This window comes from Macaca thibetana, chromosome 20, assembly GCF_024542745.1.
Source record: "Macaca thibetana thibetana isolate TM-01 chromosome 20, ASM2454274v1, whole genome shotgun sequence".
NCBI classification, from domain to species: domain Eukaryota; kingdom Metazoa; phylum Chordata; class Mammalia; order Primates; family Cercopithecidae; genus Macaca; species Macaca thibetana.
In genome coordinates, this window is record NC_065597.1 from 53,411,395 (window position 1) to 53,437,167 (window position 25,773).

The 25,773-nt window shown below is 45.7% G+C and overlaps 2 protein-coding genes across 11 annotated transcripts in view; one reads left to right on the plus strand and one right to left on the minus strand.

The window, feature by feature from the left end:
* The window catches only part of NDUFAB1 (NADH:ubiquinone oxidoreductase subunit AB1), a 1,133,838-nt gene that overhangs the window by 749,745 nt on the left and 358,320 nt on the right, over positions 1 to 25,773 (plus strand). Inside the window, exon 1 of one of the 9 annotated variants that reach the window (XM_050773853.1) lies at positions 19,222 to 19,225. The exons of 7 other annotated variants lie outside the window; for them this stretch is intronic. The gene's annotated coding sequence lies outside the window, so the exon portion shown is untranslated. Of the gene's footprint in view, positions 1 to 19,221; positions 19,226 to 25,721; positions 25,726 to 25,773 lie in introns of those variants that run through there. One more of the 9 variants, XM_050773857.1, reaches the window with a different exon arrangement.
* The window catches only part of PRKCB (protein kinase C beta), a 382,510-nt gene that overhangs the window by 251,435 nt on the left and 105,302 nt on the right, over positions 1 to 25,773 (minus strand). The window lies entirely within an intron of this gene.

Genomic DNA, 25,773 nt, shown 5'->3' on the forward strand with positions numbered 1-25,773 from the left:
CAGACTCCAAACTATTCCCTCTGCTTGCTTCTTCCTCCATTCTCCTTGTAACAGCCTCCTGCTGTTGCAAGGCCCCAGGTGCTTCCACATTCCTTATTTGTAATCTTAACCTTGCCCATGTCTCCCTAAATAGTCCTTTCATGAAACTTTCTTCCTTGCAGTCACCTGAGTGGTTTCTATTTCCTGCGGGATCCTGACAATCTCAGGGGAGGAGGAACTTGTCCACAGTCACACAAGTCAGTAAAGTGCAGATAGGGCAGGTAGGTTTGAACCTAGATTCCATTATCTCAAGCATGCTTCCTTCGGAGCAGAGGGCACCAACTCAAAGACCCACAAAGGCCAGGTCAGTAAGCATAACTGAGTCAAGCAAGTGGGTGAAGCACAACAGGGAGTAGTGGGGCTCGGGGAAAACCAGAGAGCATGCACCCCACTGAGAGGCAACCACATGTAAATTTAAACAAGCACTTCAAAGACACCATAAAAGGCCAGGCGCAGTGGCTCACACCTATAACCCCAACACTTTGGGAAGCCGCAGCAGGTGGACCTCACCTGAGGTCAGGAGTTCAAGGCCAGCCTGGCCAACATGGCAAAACCCTGTCTCTACTAAAAATACAAAAATTAGCTGGGCCTGGTGGCAGGTGGTCCCAGCTACTTGGGAGGCTGAGGCAGGAGAATCGCTTGAACCTGGGAGGTGGAGGCTGCAGTGGGCCAGGGTTGCACCACTGCACTCCAGCCTGGGTGACAGAATGAGACGCCATCTCAAAAAAAAATAAATAAATCATAAATAAATAAAAGAAAAAAGAAAAAAAGACACCACACAAAAATTTCCAAGGAATTTCACCACTGACTCTCCAAAAACCTCCTGCTGTTAGGAATTGTTCCTGATAGCATCCTAAACTTCTTTTCTCCTCAATCCCATTCTCAATCCTTCCCACACAAGCTCTTAAATCACTTCTCCGCTTTTAAAAGATTCAGGCAACAGAGATCATTAATTTTCTGGTTTCAAAGGCAGCTGTCCTGACCCAATGCATTTTCTCCGCATCACCATCACCACCCTATCGCCCCCGTGGGTGACTACGAGGAAGCTGCTTCCATCCTTTTGTCGTCTGCTGTCAGAGGGCTGGGAACCCAGCCAAGGCCACCATCCAAAAGGAAGGATAAGAGGAGGAATATTCGAACTCACTGCCTGCAGTCTGCAGGGTGGCAGCATCATCTGCTCTGTGGGCAGAAAAAGCCACAATAACCTCCACGCAGGAGAGGGAGGAGGCGCCCTCCACGCCAACGACCTTGAAATCCGACCAGCTGCTGGTTTGCAGGGCAGAGACAGGCCTCCTCCCAGAGCAATTAGAGGAGTGTCTTAAGGCAGGGGCTGCAAACTGGCTCTTGGGTTCACAGCATGTACTGTGCTTTAAAAAAACAAATGGAAACTACTGCCAATTCTCAAGCTAGGAGAGTTCATGGTTTTTACAAATCCAGGTTTCCGGCTTTTCTTACAGAAAAATCAGAAGTTTTGTCAGCAGTGGGCCCATATTCTAATGCAGCAACAGAGTCATCAGAGCTTAGTCCAGTACAACATCAACTCCAAGGGGGCAGGGAATTTTGCCTGGTTCATTCTCTGCTGTGTCCTCAGATGCAGAACAGTGCTTGGCACATAGTAGGTGCTCAGTGTGTATGTGATGCATGAATGAGGAATAGTTCCCCTTTCAGACAGCCTTGCATTCTCTAGTTTACAGAAATCCACACCTGGTTCAATTCACTCATGTCAGTTCCCTTCTAGTCTCCTGCAGATGGTTGGGCTTGAGACCCCCAACTTAAAGGGATTTAAAGGCAGACGAGACACAATCCTTGCTCCTCTGAAACAAATTAGAGGGATTTTAGACACAAGGGGATAATAATAATAATCACTTATAGAGAAGCTATTATGCACTACACTGTTCTAAATATTTTCCACATTTTGGCTCCTTTAATCCTCTCCTTGGCTATGTGGTAGGTCTTATTACTGTCCTTATTGTACAGAACAGGAAACTGAGGCACTGAGAGAGAAGGCACTGAGAGCCTGAAAGAAGCCCCTCCCAGGGCAAGAGATGGAACTGTGACTTCATGGATGGAAGCAGTTACGAACTGGATTCATTTAATGCATCTTTGACTTAATTCGATGTGAAGCCACTTTGAGCAGATGTTCCACGAGAAGCCATCTCAGAAGGTGCCTCAAGAGCAGGGTTTTGCTCAAACTCTAGCTTAATGGCCCTCTTACCCCATGGCCCTCTTAGTTTTGCTGTAACGAATGTGTAAAATCACAGATGGTCTCAACCCCAGCTTCATAGACTGAAGTGGCCAAGAGAGAGATCATTCAAACTTGGCTGACCTACTTGGACTCAAGTGACACTGGGGCAGAGCTCTGTGGTGCCACAGCACCAGAAATGAAGCTTCAAGCCCAAGGGTGCCACAAAGCGGCTGAAGCTGGCAGCTGGTGAAGAAGAGAAGCAGGAGCTGAACAAAAGTCAGGCTGTAGGACAGAAAGGAGGCATCAGCCCTGCACTTTGGCAGCTCCCAGAGAAGGCAGGATGGTGGCGTGGACAGCTTAGAAAATACACAAATGACTTCAGCTGGAGCCCCAAGTCTACACTTTCACAGCTATGTTGCATTTTGATGAGGCACTTTCCCTCTACAGGGCTGTTTCCTCATCTCTACAATGGGGCTGATCTAATTTTCATATTTGTTCATAGAAATTAATCATTGATGATTATTGATTATTGATTTATACATAATTGATTCCTAACTCATCCATTCATTGGTCAACAAACATGTCCTGAATGTCTATTATGTGCTAGGCACTGCTCCAGATTCAAGAGTAAGTGACGCAATGGCAAAGACAAGAAATCCACCTAGATGCCCATCCATGGTGGATGTGATAAAGAAAATGTGCTACGTAAACACCATGGAATACTATGCAGGCTTAAAAAGAATGAAATCATGCCCTTTGCTGTAACATGGACGCAGCTGGAGGCCACTATCCTAAGCGAATTAACACAGGAACAGAAAACCAAATGCTGCATGTTCTCACTTATAAGTGGGAACTAAACATCAGGCACTCATGACACAAAGAAGGGAACAACAGACACTGAGACCTCCTTGAGGGTGGAGGGTGAGGATCAAAAACTATCAGGTACTATGCTCACTACCTGAGTGATGAAATCATTAGTACACCAAACTCCAGTGACATGCAATTTACCCACACAACAAACCTGTACATGTACCCCCTGAACCTGAAACTAAAGTTGGAAGAAAAAAAGGAGGTACGTGATAAAAAAGACTCATGAGACCAGGCATGGTAGCTCACACCTGTAATCCCAGCACTTTGGGAGGCCGAGGTGGGTGGATCACTTGAGGTCAGGAATTCAAGATCTGCCTGGCCAACATGATGAAACCCTATCTCTACTAAAAACACAAGAATTAGCTGGGCGAGGTGACAGGCACCCATAATCCCAGCTACTCAGGAGGCTGAAGCAGGAGAATCACTTGAACCCCAGGAGGCAGAGGCTGCAGTGAGCTGAGATTACGACACTGCAGTCCAGCCTGGGAGACAGAGCAAGACTCTGTCTCAAAAAAAAAAAAAACTCATGAGGCGTTTGCCCCCGGAAGTGACAGTACAGAATTCCAGTCCCAGTTTTCTCATCTCTAGGACAGGGATAACAATACTTACTTTAAAAGGTTACGTGGAGAACGAAATGTGTATTATTTTCAATAAATAAAAAGTCTCAAACACGTATTTAACACTTACCAAGAGCCAGGCAATGTTCTAGACCAGAGGCTGACAAACTTTTCCTTCAAGGATAGGAGACCGAATATTTTACGTTTTGCAGGCCACATGGTCTCTGTCACAACTGCTCAATTCCATCCTTGTAGCACAAAAGCAGCCATAGACAAGGCATAAACAAACAGGCACAGCTGTGTTCCCACAAAATTCTATGTGTACGAATTCAGTCCGTGGATCCACGAGCCACAGAGGACTGAATCCTGTTCTATCTAGATCAGCGCTGTGGAAGAATTTTCTGTGATGAAGAAAATGTTCCCCATCTTCACTGCCAGCTACATCAGCCATGAGCACATGTGGCTACTGAGCACTTGAAATGTGACTACTGTGCACGATACACTGAATTTTTTCTTTGTTTAACTTTAATTAAAATGTATATCTCAGTAGGCACACATGGCTAGTGGTTACCCTATTGGACTGTGGGGTTATAGATGCTTCATACCTCATTTAATCCCCGCAGCAGCCCGGGAGTATACTAAATGTCTAGCCCTACTACTGTCCACAGTAGACACCCAATAAACCAGAGCCAACCAGAGCTGCTGTCATGACTTGATGACAACGGTGGTGATGGCAATGTTCAAGGCAACAGCGATGCCGGAGGATGGCCCATTCCCACGGCTGGCAAGAAAGAGAAACATCATGTACAGATCAATGACAACTTACCGGAGACAAAATGAGAAAAGGGGAGTTCCTCATGTGGCAGCCCTAGGAGGTCCTTGGAACGTCCCAGGAACAAGCCCCTCACTAACCTTAATGAGGCTCTTCCCTAGGAGGGGCAAGGCCACCCTCATGACATCAAACAAGCACACAAGTGCTGGCGACACATCACCTCGGCACCCCAGTGACATCAGAGAAGACCACCTCCAGCTACAGGAGGGGTGGCTCCAGCCCCCAGTGGAAACTGCCCCTCCCACCTGGAGAGGAAGAATGCTCTACCTACTCCTAGTTGATGTGGGGCGAGGGAAACATCAAAGACTCTTTTTGTTAATTTCAAACTTTCAAAAACAAAGCTTCAGTGATCCATGGAGTGTACTCTGTTTCAGGTTGCATTCTTGGCTAATAATAAGAGCTGTCATTTGTTGAGAGTTGATTGTGTGCTAGACACTGGATGAGGTAAAAATAATATTCATAGTGAGTATAATAAATGATCATTGGCACTGATTCAATGCTCATGGTGTTCCAGGCACTGTGCTGAATGCTTTGTAACTGTGATCACCACTTACTCCTCACAAGTGCTCAGTGAGGGAGGAACCTTCATTGTCTCCATTTTAGAGATGACAAAACGGGTTTGGAGTGGTGAAGAAACTTGCCCATGTGCTCACAGCTCAGGAGAGGTGGAGCCTGAATTCAAAGCCTGGTTTATCTCTAGTGGATAAAGAAAATGTGGTATATATACACGATGGAATACTACTCGGCCATAAAATGGAACAGAATAATGGCCTTTGCAGCACCTTGGATGAATTTGGAGGCCAGTGCTCTAAGGAAAGTAACTCAGGACTGGAAAACCAAATACCGTATATTCTCACTTGTAAATGAAGCTAAGCTATGAGGATGCAAAAGCATAAGAGTGATATAATGGACTTTAAGGACTCAGGGGAACGGTGGGGGGGTGAAGAATAAAAGACTACATATTGGGTACCATATATACTGTTCCAGTGATGGGTGCACCAAAATCTCCGAAATCACCATGAAAGAACTTATCCATGCAACCAAAAAACCACTTGTTCCCCCAAAACTATCAAAATTAAAATATGATTTAAAAAAAAAAAAGCCTGATTTGTCGGACACCAGCCCAGACTCAATTGTCAGGCTGGACTGCTGGAGATACAATGGTGAATTACATGGATGTGGCCCTGCCCTTATGGGGAAGGCAGGCAATGGAGCCAGTCATTGGAGTCTGAGTGAGAAGCACCATGGTGGAGGAGACGAAGGCTTAGTAGAGCTCAGGGAAAGAGCATCTAACTCAGGCTTGGCAGAGATGGGTGACCAGTTTAGAGGTCCCCAAAGAAGTGACTTCTGAGCTGATATCTAAATATGGCCAGGGGTTCACCAACCCAAGAATATGCTAAAGAGGGTTAACGAAACAAGGAAAAGCATTGCAAAGGTGCATTAAAGGAATCAAAAGAAGCACAATGGGCTGAAAACTAGGCTGGGGTTGGGAGCGATGAGGGAGAGATGGAAACCCAACTGGCACCACTGACAAAGACAGGGGCGTTAGGGAGAGAAACCAGGTGGGAGGTGGCGAGGGTTGTGGCACACTGAGTTTCAGGTCTGCACGGCACCACCAAATGGAAATGCCTAACTCTAGAGGGTGGGGGGAAAGGAGGCTACAACTCAGAAGTGGAGTCAAATCTGGAGGCAGGAGTTTCAGAGTCCTACTCAGGCAGGCGGGAGCGGAAATCATCAGATGATTCACAGAGAAAGAGAAGAGCAGATAAATGAACCCAGAGACGCGGAGTGTGAACATCTGTTGTTTTTGCCTCTCCAGTACCCATCCCCTCATGTGACAGTACCTCAACTTTCCTTTGCGAAATCACCTCTCTCCACTCTCAGTCCTTATGGAGTGCGGCTCAACTCTAACCTTAGCTCCAAGGGTGACTATGTGACCCAGACCAGGAAATGAGGGTACCCCAAATCCAGGAACCCAAAATATGAAATGCTCCAAAACCCAAAACCTTTTGAGCACTGACATGATGCTCCAACGAAAGGCTCATTGGAACATTTTGGATTTTAACTTTTGGGATTTGGGATGCTCAACTGGCAAGTAAAATGCAAATCGTTCAAAATCTGGAAAAAAAAAAATCCACACTCAGAAATGCTTCTGATCCCAAGCATTTTGGATAAGAGATGTTCAACCTGTACTACATCTCCGTGGCAACTGTGATTGGCTTAGAAATGTATACATGACCCAACACAGGCCAATGAGAATGAAACCCAAAACTTACAGTGGGACTCTCAGGAAAGAAGCAGTCCTATACCACTGATGTAGTTAAGATACCATTGATGAAGATAAGATTGGACCTGCAAGTTGCTGTTGCCTCATTAGTCAAGCACATGCCTGAGAATCAAGCAATTCAGAGGAAAGCTGAATCATGATGGAGAGAAAATCGGATTGCTGAATACCTTGAACACACCTTCCCTGAAGTCACCTATCCTAAGATTCCCAAGTATGTGATCCAATAACTTATTTTTTTTAAATGTAAACCAATTTGAGTCAGATTTTCTGTCACTTGCTAAACTAAAATACTGGGATACTGGAGGTACCTAAAACTGGGTGGCTAAAGAAAGGAAAAGAAAGGGGCACAGTGGCTCACTCCTGTAATCCCAGCACTTGGGAGGATGAGGTGGGAGGATCACTTGAGCCTAGGATTCTAAGGCCAGCCTGCGCAACATAATGAGACTTCATCTCTTAAAAAAATAAAATAAATAAGGCCAGGCACGGTGGCTCACGCCTGTAATCCCAGCACTTTGGGAGGCCGAGGCGGGCAGATCACGAGGTCAGGAGATCGAGACCATCCTGGCTAACACGGTGAAACCCCTCTCTACTAAAAATGCAAAAAATTAGCCGGGCGTGGCGGCGGGCACCTGTAGTCCCAGCTACTTGGGAAGCTGAGGCAGAAGAATGGCGTGAACCCAGGAGGCGAAGCTTGCAGTGAGCCGAGATCGCGCCACTGCACTCCAGCCTGGGCGACTGAGCGAGACTCCGTCTCAAAAGAAAAAAAAGAGCAAAAATCTAGCAAATTTTTTAGAAAAGAAAGAGCTACCAATTAATGAAAAAGGAAAGAAATAATCAGAAGTAGAAGAAGAATCCTATTAGATGTCACAAAAGCCAAAATGGGAAAGAACTTTAAGAAGGGACATCCATTAGCAGTGACATTGCCACAAAGAGGAGAAAGACAAAAAGGGCTGTTGAATTTAGCTAAGACCTTCGGCAATGATCTTAGTTTGGGATACCCCAGACCCTTAGACAATGATTAAAGTACAACAGCTTGTGTGAGAGGCAATCCCAGAGAGCAGCAGTAGGGAGCGGGGAAGTAAGACAGGGAAGGGAAGAAGGAAGCCTATAAAGGCAGCGTTTTACTACGTGTTCTCACTTATAAGTGAGCGCTGAATAATGAGAACACATGGACACTCGGTGGTGGGTAACGACACACATCGGGGCATGTCGGAGTGGGGCAGGAGGAGGGAGAGCATCAGAAAGAATAGCTAATGGATGCTGGGCTTCATACCTGGGTGATGGGTTGATCTGTGCAGCAAACCACCATGGCACATGTTTACCTATGTAACAAACCCGCACACCCTGCACATGTACCCTAGAACTTAAAATAAAAGTTGAAGGAAAAAAAAAAAAAACAGACACAGACATGAAATGACTTCAATCCAAAAACACAAAGTCACCATAGAGTAGGGAAGGAAAGGTGCTGAGAGAAAGCAAAGAAGTAAAAGTGGTCCAAAGATTACATCTTAAGGGTGGGAGGGAAGAGGGGAGGAGAGGGGAAAGTAGAAGTATTCTGAAGATACTACCTTACTGGGATGGGCTAACACAAGGAGGTAGGGGTATAATAAAGTCTTTTTGTGAAATTAAAAAAAAAAAAGGAAGTGTTTGTGAGCTTTTTACCACTCTGGGTAACTGGAGCTTAATACAACTCTAGGAGGTGGTTTCCCACAAGTCAATGGTTGAGGATGGGCCCTGGGGGACATTAATCATCTTCTCCTCTCTCCTGCACCATCCCTCCCGTCTCCTCCCATACTTCCACAGCCTGACATGCCTGTGGATCGAATGGACTATGGCAGAGCAAGCCCTCATGTGAACAGGTGCAGGTGCTGCCCGTTGGAAGCCAGGCCAGAATGCAATGAAACAGAAGGATGAGGGGACAGAGCAGGGCACCAACAGTGCTACGGCACGTCGCTTCATTTTCCTGCACCTCAGTGTCCTCATCTGCAAAATGGGGGGAAATCACCTAGAACTACCTTGAAGATTAAATGAGAATAAATCATGTCTACACTTAGGCCAGCACCTGCAAGATCATGCCAATAAACACACACTAATATTTTCCCTTTTGGTGACCTTCTGGGGGAGTGATTTCAACACAGAGTTATGGAAAGCAGAACCGGTGAGGAAGTGACACCCGAGATTGCAGGCTGCTCATTTGAGGCAGTACCAAACCCAGGAGACTCCAGCTGGATAAAAGATAATTGCTAATATTCTATTTAAACAGTAAGCAAGTTTGTATCTATTTCTGTGCAAAAGTCCTCGATTTAGCAAGAAGGCTTTCCTGCGAGGCGGCGCTGCCTCTCCACCCCTGCCTTTGTGAAACATCAGAGTCACTCCCACTATAGGAAACAAAGCAGCAACCATACATTCACCCGGTTTTTCTTTGGTCCTACCCCAATGACACATTAGTGAAAGATTTAGGAAGATCAAATGGAGCCAGGAAGACAGCGTCAGAAATGACCCCCTCCATGATGTCAGTTTCTCAATGATCAGAGCTCCTCCCTAAAGATTGGCCAGGGTTGACTCTAAAAGAAAAATGGAAAGTGGTCAGGAGAATGACGAATCACCATAACACCTCTGATACACAGCACAGCGGGCGGCGGGATTTCAAGCACACTGTTTCTTTCATCCTTGACATAATCCACAGGAGGTAAGGGATGTATCTAAGTGAGATTGTTTATTTTGTAATTATTTTAACCAACACTTCCAATACTTACAATGAGCCGGTTGCTTTGCTTTACAAATACTAATTCATTCAATCTTCCTAACAACTATGTGCGGTAGGTACTATCATTATCTACATTTTACAAATGGAGAAATGGAGGCGAAGAAATGTTAGGTAACTTGCCCGAGGTACCTACAGTATTAAGTGTAAAACGAGGATTTGAACGAAGGCAGACTGGGTCTGGCATCTGGCTCGGAACCACCACGACTCTGTTACCTTGAAGGCAGCGGGTGAACTTGAACTCCTCTAGACCCTGGTACTAGGTCAGTCTATTTCTGCAGGCACTGGTAAGGAGGTACTTAAAATAATAATGAGGAGAAGGAGGAGGAATAAGAAGAAAGAGGGGGTGGAAGGGAGTGGGGGAGGAGGAGGAATAAGAGGAGAAAGAAGAGGAGGAGGAGAAAAGAAGAAATAACAGCAGCCAATAATAGCTAACATATATTGAACATTTCCTAAGTGCCAAGTGCCGTGCTAAGTATAATTTTTAAAAAGGCCTGGCGCAGTGGCTCATATCTGTAATCCCAGCACTTTGGGAGGCCGAGGCCGGCGGATCACGAGGTCAGGATTTGAGACCAGCCTGTCCAATACGGTGACACCTCATCTCTACTAAAAATGAAAAAATTAGCCGGGCTTCCTGGCGGGTGCCTTAGTCCCAGCTACTCGGGAGGCTGAGGCAGAAGAATCGCTTGAACCCAGGAGGCAGACGTGGCAGTGAGCCAAGATCTCACTGCTGCACTCCCACCTGGGTGACAGAGTGAGTATCCATCTCAAAAAGTAATGATGATGAAGAAGAAGAAGAAGAAGAAGAAGAAGAAGAAGAAGAAGAAGAAGAAGAAGAAGAAGAAGAAGAAGAAGAAGAAGAGGAGGAGGAGGAGGAGGAGGAGGAGGAGGAGGAGGAGGAGGAGGAGGAGGAGGAAGAGGAGGAGGAGGAGGAGGAGGAGGAAGAGGAAGAGGAAGAGGAGTCAGGCGCGGTGGCTCACACATGTAATCCCAGTACTTTTGGAGGCTGAGGTGGGCAGATCACCCGAGGTCAGGAGTTCAAGACCATCCTGGCCAACGCTGTCTCCACTAAAAATACAAAAATTAGCCAGGCGTGGTGGCACACACCTGTAATCCCAGCTACTCAGGAGGCTGAGGCAGGAGAATCTGTCGAACTTGGGAAGCAGAGGTTGCAGGGAGCCAAGATCTCGCCACTGCACTCCAGCCTGGGCAAGAGTGAGATTCCATCTCAAATAATAATAGGACAACATAATAATAATTAATAACACATAACAGTCTTCACATTAATGCTAGGAAGTGGTGCCATTTCATTTCATCACTGTTTTTCAGATGAGGAAACTGAGGCATAGAGCTGTGTGAGGTTATTGAGCTAGGAAGTCACAGGGCTGATATCTGAAGCCAGATATCCCTTAGGATTCGCAATCCCTGAAGGTGCAGAATAAAGGAACTGTGAGTTTACAGAAAGCGAGGGCACACACTCAGTTTCAATGACCACAGTACCCTGGTGATGGCCAGATGAAGGGAAAAGTACAAAGGGATGTCTTTTTTGGGGGGTTGATTCAGGCGGTGGTACAAATACTAAGGTGAGGGGTGGGGAGGAGGGGCTTGGCTACAAATCTCCAGGAACAGATGAGAGACTCAGACTTCAAAGGGGCAAAAAAGGCAGATGCTTCATGTGGGAATAAGAGCACTGGCCCCCAGTAAACACTGGAGCTTGTGGCGGAAGCTCCTGTTTTGATGGCATGTTTTCATTGTCCTCTCTCCTGGGACACCTGAGGCTTTGGGTGGGTACTCAACTTTCTCAAAACAACAAAAAATAAAGAGGCAGAAAACAACATTTCCTTCCCTTTTTCTTTACCCTTCCAGAGCTTACAAGGTTTATGGGCTACACATTTGCTAGTTTACTGCACGTGCACTAGGTCTATCATTCATCCCTATTTAGAATAAATATTGCAGAATCTCCATCCTTGAACAAAAGCTCCCTGACATGTCCTAAAACTTTTTCTTTATTAACTTCAACTTTATTCACACTGGAAACCATTGTACATTATCTACTGGACCTATTTTTAATAGTCTTTCTTATTATATAAGCAATTCACGAATACATTCTCCTCTTAAAAGATTAAGTTATTTTTACATAATTGAAACTGTCTAGTCTTTTTCTTTATGGCTTCTAGATTTCCCTCACTCAAGGCTACAGAAGTATGCTCCTAAAATTTCCTCTAATATTCTTTATTTTTGTTTTTACTGTCTATAGCTTACTCTACCCGTAATTTATTTTTGTATGAGCTAGGAATCAAACTCAGCATCCTTCCACATGGCCTCCCAATTATGCCAGCACCATGTATTAAATAAGCCATTTTTTTCCTGCTGATCCAAAATGTCACCTTTTTAAGCCTCCCTGCATCCCAAGACCTTTCAGTCATCTTCAGGACTCTTGTCTCTTATGCCACAGCTAGAAAAAAATTAGCAATTATTTGAAATGTGTTTCATGGCTTAACAATAGGTATTTTATCTTTTAAAAGACGTTTTCTAAGAGGCACTTTCATGCACTGTTGGTGGGTGCATAAATTGACACAACCTTTTTCAGAGCAATTTAGCAATATCTATTACAACTAAAAGTGTTCGTATCCTTTGCCCTAAGCACCCCATCTCTAAGAATTGTTCCACAGAAATCCCCACTGCAGTGCCTAAGAGTGTTCGCTGATGCACTGTTCATTATGGAGAAAACCTGGAAATAATCCTAATGCCTATTGCTAATGTTTTAGTCAAATTATAAATATGAGCATAAATAATACAGTGGCCATATTATGAAATAGTCTGCAGCCATTTAAAACATAAGGTAAATCTAAATAAAGTATTGATATGGGAAAAAGTGACTAGCCTGGGCAACGTGACAAAACCCCATCTCTACAAAAAAAATTTACAAAAATTAGCTGGACGTGGTGGCGTGTGCCTGCAGTTCCAGTTACTAGAGAGTCTGAGGTGGGAGGATTGAGCCCTGGAGGTCGAGGTTGCAGTGAGCCTAGATCACACCACTGCACTTCAGCCTAGATGACAGAGCAAGGCCCTGTCTCAAAAAAAATTTATTTTAAAAAGTATATAGGATATGATCTCATTTTCTGTTTATTAGCAATAAAGTCATATTTATAAAATTTCACAGGATAATACACATAAATATTAAGTTTATTGCTTCTATAAGGTAGAGATTTTCAAACTAGGTTACACAGTTATACATCATCACAGGCTTTTATGATAAGTGCTTCTTTTGGTGATTAAAAAAATACAAAGCTGGAATGAGACAACAGCCTATGAATCAAGATGAGTATCTCACATTGAATGAAGAGGAGATGACACAAAAAGTCAGTGCAGGGACAAAGCTCAAATCCAAAAGAAAATGCCTTTCTGCTGTGTGGTGGGATTGTGAGACACTTCCAATGGAAGCCCCTGGTCACTCATGGGCAGTTCAGGACAGAAGTGACAAAGGGAGAGGTAAAGGACGCATCCAAGATCTCACCCATGGTGGGAGAAGTAAATGCTTCACCAGTTATCAAGCAGCACATCCTACCCAACATCAAAGAGCCAGACCTGCACCTTCTCTCTCCGTGCACTTTTCTGTTATTATGGACAACCCTAACTGTCAGGGCAGTAACCCCCAGGGGACAGCCTCCCACACTTATGAACACAAGTCCCCAAACACAGAACACTCAGCTGGGGATGAGGGCAAGTGCAGACACCCCAAAACCATTGAAGGACTTGCCTGGGAAGAACAATGGATTGAAGTTGTCAGAAAGGAAGGCTGGAAATCACAAATTTGGCACACAGGGGCATGGGTATAGTCGGTCGAAGAAAGAACTGTCGGAAAAGTGAGTCTCAAGCAGGACTGGCTGATACCAAGTGACAATCATAATACACACACGAATGGCTCACCTTTATTAACTGCTTCTCTTCATCCTTTGCCTGGCTCTGTGTGTGTGTGTGTTTGAGACAGAGGCTCGCTCGTCCAGGCTGGAGTGCAGTGGTGCCATCTCAGCTCACTGCAACCTCCATCTCCTGGATACAAGTGATTCTCGTGCCTCAGCCTCCCGAGTAGCTGGGATTACACATACACCTGTGTGTAATTTTTTTCCTACTGATCCAAAATGTCACCTTTTAATACATTAAGCTCTCCTGCATCCCGAGACCTTTCAGTCCTCTTCAGGACTCTTGTCTCTTATGCCACAGCTAGAAAAATTTTAGCAATTATTTGAAATGTGTTTCATGGCATTACACACTTATGTGTGTGTAATCCTAGCTAATGTTCTGTAGTTTTAGTAGAGACAGGGTTTCACCATGTTGTCCAGACTGTTCTCAAACTCCTGACTTCAAGCCATCCACCCACTTTGGCCTCCCAAAGTGCTGGAATTACAGGCGTGAGCCACTACACCCAGCTCAACTGATTTACTCTTCACAGTAACCCTATGAGATGAGTATTTTATTCCCAACTTCAGATGGGGAAACTGAGGCATAGAACAGTTAAGAAACCAGCCCAGTATCACGTAGTAGGCAGTGCAGCTAAGCTGAACTAAGGTGTTTGGGCTCTAGTGTCCATGCTGTCCTGTCAACTTAGAATGTGCGTGCTCGTCACTGACAACTCCCAAACTCCTTCACACTTCCTTTACTCCTCAGTCTAAACTAACTCTCATAAATGGAGCCAGTAAGCTCATTCCCAATGGATGAAACAACTAGCCATGGCTCTTGATAGAACGTGCCTCCCAGGACAGAAAGTGCACAGAGCCCGAGGAGCCCATCATCCTTTCTGAGGAAGGGTCTTTCTGCAAGAGTTGCTGAGGCTTATGTCTTATGAAACTAACAGAGCTCTGGTGGTCACAAAGATTAACCAAGGAGACCACTTCGGACACCTCCTTCAGATACCTAGACATCACTAAGTCAGTCTAAGATTGATGCCTTCCCTGGTCAGGTGTGGAGGCTCATGCGTGTAATCCCAGCACTTTGAGAGGTCAAGGCAGGTGGATCACCTGAGGTGATCAGGAGTTCAAGACCACCTTGGTCAACATGATGAAACCCCATTTCTACTAGAAATACAAACAATTAGCCAGGCATGGTGGTGGGTGCATATAATCTCAGCTACTCGGAAGGCTGAGGCAGGAGAATTGCTTGAACCTGGGAGGTGGAAGTTGCAGTGAGCTGAGATCACTCCACTGCACTCCAGCCTGGGTGACACATGAGACTCTGTCAAAAAAAAAAAAAGATTGATGCCTTCCCTGTAACATGCATCACAGTTGACATCTGACTGCCCTCTTTGATTATATGCTCTTTGGGAGCAGTGACTGGATCTGTCTTATTTATTGCTGTACTCCCACTGTTGTAACTTCAACATCCAATACTCAATGAATATGTTGAACGAATGACTAAACAAGTGAATGAATGAATGAATGAATGAATGTGCTCATGCATTATATCTCCTGTTATAGCCTTCCTTTCCTGCCATGAAGATCTTCACTCAACCACCCACAAATTCCTTGAGACCGCAGGAAGAAAATCAAAAGAACCTCAAAAGCTCTAATCGGCAAATGGAAACAACAGCTAAATTAAATGTCATGTCTAACAGGATGAGGAGCTCTCAACAGACAATTCTCAATTAATTCAAGGAGCCCCTGGGTGTGATACCCCATGCTTTCTCCCCAGCTGCAACAGGAGGATGCCCAGGACTGACTGCAGAGCTGATGCCCGGCTAACCTGGATGGCTTCTCGGGAGCAGCCACTAGGGAAGCCCCACTCAGTAGCCAGATCGTGCACATTCAAGAGAAGCTGGAAATTGTTGATGGTTTCTAAATGTCAGCTCCGAAGTCAATACTGGAAAATAAAACCCCAGTAGACAGCTGGTTAGCTGTCTCTGGGGTAAATCGCAGTAAGAGAAACAGCTGAGCAGGGAAGGATCAAGCTCTGGAGAACAGAGTCAGGGGGCTCTACCATTCGTTGACTGCGTACCTTCAAGCAAATTGCTCAAACACTCTGTGTCTCAGTAAAACAGGGAGGTAATGGCACCTTATTGGGTTGGCGTGATGATTAAACGCAATAATGCGTGGAGAATGCTCTGGGAAGCACTCTGCACATGGGAAGCAATGAATAACTGCCCCTCTCGGTACAGGTTGACTGGGGACCAAGTGTTTCAGCCTCACCCAACCACATTGTGATTCTAAACCCACGGCACTCACTCCTAAACCTGCCAATTCAGGCGGCATGGTATCCAAACACTCCCAGAGCTCCTGAGCCAGCTTCCCTCCATCATCCAGACTCATGTGCAATGCATTTCCATGGCAATAACCTGTTCCACAAAAGGTACAGTAAATATTTACTATTTTTCACACATTTCAGATTATTTGGGTCTAACAATCTAACTGGCACTCTCTACTGCTTCAGAAAAATGGCAACGAGAAGCCAAGCCTCCAGGAACAAAACAGAAGTGGCTTCAGCAACAGGGACACCAGGGAACCACGTGGACAACCAAGAACAGCATGTGGCCACAGATAAAGAGATTTCAGGAAGCTCCGCTCACAAGGGCGCCTCCGGGAGCTATTTAACCCCCTCCAGTCGCTCCATCCTCGCAGCAACAAATGCAATACATTGCAAAGATTCTAAACACCCCCTCATCTCTTTTAACTCTCTCTCTATGCAGCCCCCAGCACCCACACACATACACAGGTCCTCTGAGAGATTTTTTAAAGCCTTGTTCACACATACACAGAACATGCAACACTAAGAGTTTTAAATGCTAAACCCCTGACGTGCGTGCTCATACACACACAGAGTTTGATAATCAGCAGAGCTTCACTGTGCCTGCTCAGAGAGGGGGAGGTTCTCTTGGAATGAGGGGGGCTTCTCTGCCCAGGGCTTTTGAAATGTCAGCTGAGCCATGGAAGAGCTTGTGATTCACTCCCTGACTCACTCCCATCTCTGCAGCAGACCCCATCTCTGCAGGGAGGGCAGGACAGGGCTTTTTCATTCATTCCCTCGTTCAGTCACAAAACCTGTTTTAGACCACGTATACACACAAAAAAACTCATTCAGACACAAAACTCTGTGCCCAGCCTTGCACTAGTCCCTAGAGAGACAGAAGAATAAAATACAGCCCCTGCCCTCAAGTTTCTCACAGTCTGACAGCCAGGGAAACAAACAGGTCATCACCAATCAATGTGATATATCAAGGAGATATACACAAGGTACCTATATCTATTTAGAAGACTGATACATTTGACTGTAGAAGTGTGACGTTCCTGCATTACAAAAGAATTCATAAATCAAAAGAAAAGACATAGGACAGACCAAGGGGATTTATTTTTAGACCATATCACGGATTGGCATCCGAATATATGAAGAGAGTTACTATCAATTAGTTAAAAAAAAAAAAAAAAAAAAAGACAGGGGACCAGGTGCAGTGGCTCATGCCTGTAATCCCAGCACTTTGGGAGACTAAGGTGGTAGGATGACTTGAGCCCAGGCGTTTGAGACCAGCCTGGGCAACATGGCAAAACACTGTCTCTACAAAAAAAAAAAAAAAAAAAAAAAAAAAGGAGCCTGGCATGGTAGTGTGTGCCTGTGGTCCTGTAGTCCCATTTACTAGAGAGGCTAAGGTGGGAGGATCACTTGAGTTGAGGCTGCAGTGAGCTGTGATCGTGACACTGCACCCCAGCCTGGGCTGCAGAGGAAGATCCTGTCTCAAAGAAAAAAAAAAAAAAAAAAAAAAAAAAAAGCCACTAGAAAAATTGACAAAGTAATATGAAGAGAGAATTTCCAGAGAAAAAAATACAAGTGCCCAAAAAGCGTATGCCTAATCTCATGAATATTGGGGAAACGCAAATTAATATAAGATATTTTATCCATTAGACTGGCAAAAATGGAAAAGACTGGTAACTCCCAGTGTCAGCAACCACGTGGCCTGAAAAAATGATGGAAGAACGCAGGTCTCGTAGAGCACCCTGGATGTGAGGGAATGGGCACTCAATTGCTCTTGTTATTCATCTTTCCTCCCACGTGCTTTGCACATGACAGTCACTCAGCAACCCTCTGCAGAATTGAGTCAAACAGGAAAAGTAATGCTGCATATCTGAGCTGCAGAGGGTTCTTGTTATTCAAACCCCCATCCCTAGGGCTCTTCTGGGATACTGGAGATGACTGCCAGCAGGATAACAGGTGTGGGAGCAGGAGCCGGGGACAAGGCGGGAACAGGGCTTGCTACCCAGGGACTAGAGTGCGCCCTTGATCCTGGTCACTCTTCCTTTCCTACCAGGGAAGCTCAGGCATTCCACTCCTTCACAGACAGCAACCTTGCCATGAGAAAAGAAAGACTTATGTGTGATTATTCACTATGGAGAATAAGGAGGAAACAGATCAGGAAACAAGAGGCAAACTAAAGTTTCACTTGCTAAAGTGAAACTGCAAAGAGGCACCAGCCTGAAAGGCAAAACCAAGGCCTAGATAGACAAGAAAGCAGCAGGCCCAAGATGCCACGGACACTAGGAGGCCCCTCCGTTCTACCCAATAATGGAAACAGCCAACACGTGGGTTTACTCTGTGCCACGCACTGAGCTAAGACCTCAGGTACCTTATCCCTACAGACCTCAGCCTATTTTAAAAGGAACTCAGAGAGGTTAATCAACTTGTCTGAGGCCACACAGCTTGTCCGCAGCAGCACTGGGGTTTGAACTTAGGTCTCTCCGACTCCAGAACCCCGTGCTCTTACCCATACTGCTTAGCTTTTAGCTGGCCCAGTGCTGGGAAGTCAGTCCTCCAGGAGGAAGTCCTGCCTGACAATGGGTTGGGACTGGAAGATTTATGCCCCCCATTCTGAGGAAACGCAGGAACACCAGTTGGGGAGTGGGAGGACCCAGTGGGTCAGACAGCCTAGAAGAGAGTCACTATTACCATTCAGGGACACACAGAGTCTGGAACCTACGTTACCTCCAGGCTGAAGAGAGTGTGGGTATACCCACCCTCCTCCCCACCCACATCTGGTGCTGCTAGAGGGATCAACAGAAAAACAAAATAAAAAAAAAGAAACTTCAAATCACAGGGGCTGATGCTGCTGTTGGCAGAAGCAGGAGGAAGTGGGCCACTGGGGAGGCCACATCCGCTCCATGGCGAGGATCCTTGGGTTAGCATGGGCAGTGGGCAATGCAAGGAGAGGGAAGGAGGTGGTTTCTGGGCCCAGGTGAGGGAGAAAGGAGAGGCTCTGTGTGTCATCCCAGCCTGAGGCACAGGGAAGAGGTGTGGGTGGCTGGACCCAAGTGGCTCTGGCACTCCTAGATCTCACAGAGATCCCAGCCTACTTGTGAGACCTCAGGCAATTGATTTAAGTTCTCTGGCCTCGGTGTCATCATCTGTAAAATGGGGATAAGAATGTTATCTTCCTAGGACTGGGTGGAACTACCACCACCTCATCAACTGGTACCTGCCTGGCTTCATGCCCACTGGACCACCCCACTGCCACTAAATTGGAAACTCTATGGCAGCTTGTTTGGCTAGTTCACTGCTGTATCTCCAGCACCTAGACCTGTAAGTGGCACCAAACAGACACCCAATAAATATTGGTTGAATTGTTAAACAATAGGTGCTCAAAAATACTTATTGAAGAAAAATAAAGGAGACATAAGAAAGAATAAAATGATAGAAGGTAGAGGAGAAAGGGGGGCAGAAGGGAGGAAGCTGAACCTCCAGGAAAGTTCCAAGACCGTGAGAAGCAGCTGAGGTTGACCCGTTAGCCAAACTGCTTCTCAAAGAGCTCTGCCCAAAATAGTACTAACTAGGTTGTCAGAGTTAATAGAACCAAGCGCTGCTTATCACTAGGCGACTGGGCTTGCGTTTTAGCCAGTTTCTGAGCTTGAGCCAAGGTCTCCTCTCTCTTCCTTATCTAAGGAAGCCCCAGAAGCTGGCTCGCTCTTCCGCCCTTCCTTCCTCCCTTCCTTCCTCCCTTCCTTCCTCCCTTCTTTCCTTTTCTTTCCTTCTTTTCTTTTTTTTCTTTCTTTCTTTCTCTGGGTTACAATCTCATTCTCTGTCCCTGGCATCCACCTACAGACTCCGGAAGAGTGTAAACATTCTAGTGTTCACCTGTGGTCTCACACAGTGCAACCTCTGGGCCAAAGCTAAGTGTTTATGCCTGAAACACTGTCACTAGAACAGTTGCCTCTGATTATCGCTCCTCGAAAAAATATGCATTGTCAGTAAAAAACCAACAGGCGTGCCCAGCCCAGGTGTGGATCTCATGAAACCCTTTGCTACTGACAAGTGATCTGCAAGGACCTTTCCACACCCACAAATCTCTGACAGGAGATGCATGCTGGTTAAGAATGTGTGCTTTGGAACCAGAGGATCTGGACTCAAATCCTGGTTCCTCCACTTGTCAACAGTGGAACCTTGAGCAAGTTAGTTCATCTCTTCTTGCCTCAGTTTCTTCAGTTACAAGAAGAGGATAATAACACCTACCTTTCTGGGTTACTGTGAGAATTCAATGAGGGCCAGGCACGGTGGCTCACACCTGTAATCCCAGCACTTTGGGAGGCCGAGGCAGGTGGATCATTTGAGGTCAGGAGTTTGAGACCAGCCTGGCCAACATGGTGAAACCCTATTAGTCTCCACTAAAAATACAAAAATTAGCCGGGCATGGTGGTGGACGCCTGTAATCCCAGCTACTTGGGAGGCTGGGGCAGGAGAATTGCTTGAACCTGGGAGGCGGAGGTTGCAGTGAGCCAAGATCTCACCACTGCACTCCAGCCTGGGGCGACAGAGCAAGACTCCACCTCAAAAATTAAAAAAAGAATTCAATGAGATAACACACATGAAGTGTTGTAAGCAGTCAAGATTCTTATTTATAAACATGGAAGCCCACTCTAACCAGTTTAAGCAGGAAAGACACTTAATCTTTGGGAGGCCCCGAGAATCCAATTAGGACACCTTTAAACAGCCAGAAGAAGCATCTAGACCACAGGACAGAACCCGCTGCCACCACTCCAGAGTCCAGATGAGGCAGTCTGCACTACAGATGCTGTGAATATTCAACATTCACAAGGGACAAATCTTGCTAGAAGCCTCGCCACAGCTGACTCTGCAGTCTGGACATACTTAACGCCTCCCTCTCCAGAACAGATCAAACGCAGTGGCTGCTGCTTCTAGCCACCAATTCAAAGTCCAGCAAGGACTCACCTGATTGACAGATCCTGGGTCACATGTCTGTGCTCTAGCTGCAAGGGAGGTTGGGCGAGTGGGTTTCTGAGTTGTACATTAAAGAGACATGGGTTTATGAGGTGGCAAATTCACAAACATTTTTTAAAAAGTGGTTCTAGAGTGTGTGGCCAGAAAGAATGACAAATGTCTCCCCTTAGCTCTTGGCACAGTGCCTGGCTCATATGTGCCCAATGAGTAGCCATTCCCTGGAGATGTCATTTAGGCCCCAAAGCAAGAAGGTTCCTGTGCCCCAATCATTCTTCATCTCTCTGGGCCACCCTGTTACTATTCCAAAAGGTTTGGATTAAACCCTTCCCTTTACTCCTCCTAACTCTTGTCCTGACTATATGCATCTAAGTGTCTCTGGAGACCCCCACCAGAGCCCAGAAATAAAGGCAAGTACTGCTTATGGCCTGGCAGGAAAATGCACCAACCAGCTGGTATCACAGATTCACAGAACTTCAGAATGCCTAAACTAGAAAGTGACTCTCTCCTACTGTCTTGTTTTGCAAATCAAGAAACTGAATCTAAAAAGGGGAAAGGACATGACAAAGATTGCCCAGCAAAGTCCTGGCAGAACCAAAACTAAGATCAAGGAGAATGAGTAGAGGGGCTCAGGTTCCAGATCCTCTGCAGCAAACTAGTATTGCACTGAGCAAGATGCCTTTAGCAGGGCTCAGCAGCTGCTCCAAAGGAACCAGTGCAGAACAAGAAGGATGTTGTCTCAAGAAGAGCAGTCTTAGAGGTCATGGGAACAGGCAGCAGAGTAAGTTGAAGCTGCAGGACCCCGAAATGCTATGTCAGGATCCCTTAGCCCCTTGCTACTCAAAGTGTGATCCACGGGCTGGGCACGGTGGCTCACGCCCGTAATGCCAACACTTTGGGAGGCTAAGGCGGGTGGATCATTTGAGGTCAGGAGTTAGAGACATGGCCAACATGGTGAAAACCCATCTCTACTACAAATACAAAAATTAGCCAGCCGTGGTGGCACATGCCTGTAATCCCAGCTACTCAGGAGGCTGAGGCAAGAGAATCACCTAAGCCCAGAAGGTGGAGGCTGCAGTGAGCCAAGATCACACCACAGCACTCCAGCCTGGATGACAGTGCAAGACTGTCTCAAAAAAAAGACAAAGACAGAATGAAAGAAAAAGTGTGATCCATGGACTAGCAGAATCAGCACCATCCAGTAGCTTGTTAGAAATGCAGGATTCCAGGCCCCTCCCCAGACCTACTGGATCACAGCTTGCATCTTAATTAGATCCACAGGTGATTCTTCTGCATGCTAAAGTTTGAAAAGCCTGTCTTAGTCAGTTCTGGTCTAAAGAGGAATTCAAAAAGAAAAAGTTACCCTGCCCAGAATCAGCATTTCTCTGGATCCACTGTGTCTGGCACTACGCTAGGATTTTTACGGACTTAACTCATTAAATCTTAACCCTACAGCCCTGTAAAGTAGACTTTCAGGGTCCAGTTTTACAGGTGAGGAAACTGAGGTTTAGGCAAGAGATACAACTTACCCTTTACCGCTAGGTCTACCTGGTGACTGACAACTGATATGATAAATGACAGACAGCAAGGTACCGGCGTCTGTCATCCATCTTACCAGCTGTACCTCCAGGTGCCACTTCAGGGTACCTGGTGACTCACAACTACTCATTCTTTGGGTGATCTCTTTAGCAAAGTGGTGCCCCTGAATGAAGCTCCTCTTCGATACTATCCAGGCAGAATTAGCCAGCCCTGTCATTCTCTAATAATCAGAGGTGGCTTGTGTAACTCATCCCTTAACCACTGACAGCCCAGCGAAGTGAGTCGAGAAGGCACGAATCTTAGAATCCACTCTGCCACTGATTCGCTGTACAATAACAGATACATTATTTAACCCCTCTGAGCCTTGGCTTCCCCACCTGCAACGAGGAAATAAATCTTAGGTTTCAGAGTTGCTGCAAGGGTAAAATGAGAGGATGTATGTCATATACATGAAGTCACGCCAGGAGAAAGAAGCATGAGTGTTTCTATTGCCATCAGTCATTGCCCAATATGTATTCCTCCTGGCGGTGTGGTAGGGCCAGCTTATGAGTCAACGGTGTGGATCTCTTCCGTATTCTGTGTTCAAGGATGGTACATGTAATTGACTGTGGTGAGAGTATTTACACCATGGATACTGACCAGCAGCAAGCACTGCATACCAGGGTTGTTCATTGTTTGTTTCTTTTGTTGTTGTTGTTGTCGTTGTTGTTGTTGTTGTTTTACCAGAGAGCCAAGTACTAAACATTTATCAGCACACCATTGCTGCTTCTCTCCCTCCCTGATCCTCAAATCAGGACTTTCCACCACGGAGATTCCACAGCTTCTGTCCTGTGACTTCTAGGAAACTGAGAGGTCACTCAGCACCTCCACCCGCCCCAAAGAAAGCCCACAGTGTAGGCTCCTCGTTTCCTCATTCAGCCAGTACTTATTGGACCCCTACCGCGGACACACATAGCCTCCCATCCCTCCAGAAGGGCTGCCGGCACCCTGCCATCTGTCATCCATCATACCAGAAAAAGCATTTTCACGGCTGTGATAAATGAGGGAAGGAAATTAATAAGAAGTCCCAACGGTGGCAGAGGAAGGATCACACACATCATTTCCATATCATCCCCTATTCATGGTAAATTACCTCCTGACAATAGGATCACCTTCCCCTTGGCTCACTCGCACTCACCACACATAGCAGGAATTCAGCGAAATAAAGACCAGGCCTTTCATGTTCTTATTGCCAGAATTGTCAGGGTGCCCCTGTGGTGTCAAAAAGCTGGGAACTTTGATCGTTGAAATGAAAGGGCTACTGTCCCATTCCCCTAGCCCCCTGTCTGTCCTGCAGCCTCTCCGTGTCCCTAGAAGTCCCCTCTGGCCCTCAATATCTTCATGCTTCTTGATCTCTGGTCTCTCCCCTCATCCCCCAACGGCCTCCTCTCTGACCTTCTTTCTCTTCCACTTTTGCTCATCGGAACCTCCTTGGCCCCCTCAGTCCCCTCCTCTCTGTCCCTCATTCTCTCCCCTCATTATTTCTCAGCCTGCAAAAGCAGAAAGCAAGCACAAAGACCAATCAAATCTTCCCTAAAATGCTGACATGAAGCTAGTCGATTCACATGAAATTCAGTAAATCAGCTTTTGGAGGACTGATGACCTAGGGCTGCACCATGACCCAGAACCCCATGAGAGTTTGTGAGCAGGTGATGGAGGAAAATTGAGACCCGTCTCCCATCCGCAGACACTACATCCTTTGTGAGGTTTTTCTTCCAGTCACCCAAAGTGGCAGCAGGAGGGGGACCTGGCTTCAGCAAGGCATGCTCTCTGGGGCCCATCTGCACTCCTAAGTCCTGCCAAGAAGGAACGTTGGCAAAACACAGAGATCATGGGAGATAATTATCCCCATAAGTAGAGTTAGATTCTTGGGCCATGGAGACCTTAGCTTTCCCATTGGGACTAAAATGCCCTAACATTTGACTTTGATGACTCAAGCATTTGTCATTCTGACTCCCACAGCAGGGTGAATAAAAAAAAAAAAAAACTAAAGATTTAACTTAAAAAAGTTTAACAAGTTAATTTTCTAAATTTAAAATGTTTCAGAAAGAAACACAACCTACAGAAGGATAATTTTAAGCTATATTAAAGCTCAAAGATGACATCATGGAATTCTAATTATATAGACTTTGAGGCAATGGAGTCAAATAACCTTTCTGGATACAGTTATAAATTTTTCACAATATGCAGATACTATGTTAGTATCACATCTTACGGATACACTAAAAGTCCCTCTCATAGATTATTTGGAAAAGTGAAAATAAAGGCACCCTTTATTCTGAGACCTCAGGCAATACTAGAGCTTTTCAGTTTCCATGTTGACTCTGAATTTCTCTCCTAAAATGAGATTATTTCTAACAGCATATATGAAGATGAGACTTGAAACCAGACCAAACCAATCATGAGCTTAAAAGTCCATAAGGAACCAAGCCCTTACCTCTCTACAAAATGCCAGGAGCACTTGAGGCAAAGTCCAGGGACCTGGTGCCTTCCCCGTGTGATCTTTTCCCCTCTATGTTGTTATGAGAAAAAAATGAATCAATTCATTAACAAGATCTTAGAACAGGCCTGACACGTAATAAGCCCACAATAAAGGTTAGGCTTGATGGTACTTGTGAAACAAAGCACTGCACTCCTATCTGGCTAGGAGGTTCACGCTTGTTGCTTTTTCATGCAAGTATTGTGTGATTTTAAAAAAATTAAATCATTCGACTCAACCATTTTTCCTATGTAAAATGTATTGCCTTTACATTTGTACAGGTGCAGAGTCTGTATATTATATGAGCTAATAATAAACAGAATGTATATTTATATGTATGTGTAACATAGTTAAATAAGATACAGTCACACATGTAGTCTTTAAAAAGAGAGAGGGAGAGTCTCATTCTATCATCCAGGCTGAAATGTAGTGGCACAATCATGGCTTATTGCAACCTCCACCTCCTGGGCTCCAGTGATCCTCCTGCCTCAGCCTCCCAAGTAGCTGAGACTGCAGGTGTATGTCAACTAGCCCAGTTAGTATTGTTTAACTTTTTTTGTAGAGATGGGGTCTTGCTATGTTGCCCACGTTGGTCTTGAACTCCTGACCTCAAGTGATCTTCCCATCTCAGCCTCCCAAAGCACCAGGATTACAGGCATAAGCCACTGTACCACATATGTAACCTTTACAGCAACATCCTAAGGTAGATGATCATTTTTCTCCTTTTATAGTGGAGAACACTCTGAAGCTTCAGAGGTTGACTGAATCTCCCATGCAACAAGGCTGAGGGATGACAGAGCAAAGACTGGAAGGGCAACAGTTCTGCCACCCCTGTCCATGGCATTGCCTCTTGTTTCTGAAGTCCCTCTTTCCTGGGTTTTATTTCTACACTCCTATTCCTAGAGTTGCTCTGGATGCTGTGGGCGGGGGTGCGGGGAAGAACGAGTTAGAAGAGACAGTGACTGCCCCTCAAGAGA